Below are 1,705 nucleotides of genomic sequence, written 5' to 3' on the forward strand. Positions count from 1 at the left end.
TTGCCTTCAAATGAATAACATTTGTCACTTGACATATACCTCCACAATTGCAATTACAGTAAATATTTCAATTGGGAAACTAAGGCACAGGTCAGCCAGGCTGTTTGAAAGCACACACTTCCGACCAAGTCCTGCCGTGCACACCTCACTGCAATTGCAAGATGCAGCTCCGTAGTCGCAGAAGGAAGAGCAGTGTGGGAGCCCTTAGTTATTTCGCCCAGATCCTATTTTCCAGGCTTATTACTGTTGTGCTACTGGAAGTTTAATGCACACGCATAGTTCAAAAATCAAGACTATCAAATGAAAGCATGATCAAGCCTGGGTGAAGCATTCTGCGGATATGCATTTTGTAATAAGCTCAGACAGCAAATAGCTCTGGTAACTGAGATGTTTGCCCTCAGTGTGCTCCAATAAACTGATTTACCTTTCTTCTTTTTTTTTCCCCTTTTTTTTAAAAAGAGCTGACGCAAATTTGTCAAAGGGAGTTGTTGGGGTGTAGCAGCTGTTGATTGGTTCATCTGATACACTCCCATTTGTCTTTAAATCACTGTCCAACTGCTTTAGGTTGCACATGAGCAAACTTCTCATTACAGGTGCAATTCCTAAAAGATATAACCTGCTTAGCAAGTGAGCAAGAGAACCTGCTTGACTCAAAGGTAAACCTAAAAATTTTTTCTTTACGATGTTTGATCAATGTATTTTAGACACTGGCCACATCTTTAAAAATTCAGAATTAGAAATGTAATTAATCTGTAAATATAAGTGCAATGTGAAGGATGGGCTCCTTAAGATTTACTGACATGGTAATTTATGTTGGCAAATATCTTTGGTATTTCTTCAGGAATGAAATTTAGTCTTTTTTTTTTGTACAGCAAATCAAAACCTAAGCAACCAGAGAAGCAGCAAAATGTGTTTAAAATTGACCAGGCAATTAAGAAACGAATGCTTGCTTTCCTTTGCAGCCCTTGGCTAACTTCTGAGAATTTTTTTCAAGGCTCTTGATTTACTTGGCTAATATTTCTGTAAATAAATGAATTTGTGAAAGCAGGCTTTGCATTTTAATTGTTTGTTTCACAGTGACAACACTTATTTCATTTTGAAATAGCTGCACAGATATTATAAAGTCACTGTCATGAAGGTGAAGAATCTGGCAAAATCTGCTAAATGAGATACCATGGCGGAGCTTACAAATCTTGATACTGCAAAACCCATGAAAATGTTAGTCATATCTGTGACCTGGCATTATTTGCCCAATGGTTGTCCATTCTCTTAACATCCTAACTGCAGACTGGACAGAAATCAATAACGTTGTGAAATCAGATGCCAAAAGTTTCGTCATTTTCTGAATCATTGCTGAAAACCTTTACTTAATAAATGATGCAGAACAGTACCCTATACTTGAAGAGAAAAATAGTTTTATAGGGATAAATAACTTCCCTCTAATAATAGGTGAATCTCTTTTGCAACCAGTATTTCCATTTTAATGCCATACTTTAAGAAAATTCTTTTCTGTTCAGCCAAATGCCACAGGAGGCAGCAAAACCATCGCCATATTGAAGCCAAGTTTAAGGAACACTGTAGAGCAAAGAGACTTTGCTTGTACGTAAACATAAAGGGAAAACATATCGATTTTAGCTAAAGGGAAGGAAAAGGAAGCAGCGAGCTTTTTGGTTACTTCCAAACTTACAAAATTCCTCTGTAGGGA

General features: G+C 37.1%; 1 protein-coding gene across 1 annotated transcript in view; it reads left to right on the forward strand.

Annotated features, from left to right (window-relative positions):
* The first annotated feature begins 580 nt into the window (after window positions 1-580).
* Window positions 581-1,705, forward strand: part of SLC38A4 (solute carrier family 38, member 4) — a 21,882-nt gene continuing 20,757 nt past the window's right edge. The window contains exon 1 of the mRNA XM_009578886.1: window positions 581-656. The gene's annotated coding sequence lies outside the window, so the exon portion shown is untranslated. The remainder of the gene's footprint in view (window positions 657-1,705) is intronic.

Source organism: Fulmarus glacialis, unplaced genomic scaffold, assembly GCF_000690835.1.
Source record: "Fulmarus glacialis isolate BGI_N327 unplaced genomic scaffold, ASM69083v1 scaffold23255, whole genome shotgun sequence".
Taxonomy (NCBI): domain Eukaryota; kingdom Metazoa; phylum Chordata; class Aves; order Procellariiformes; family Procellariidae; genus Fulmarus; species Fulmarus glacialis.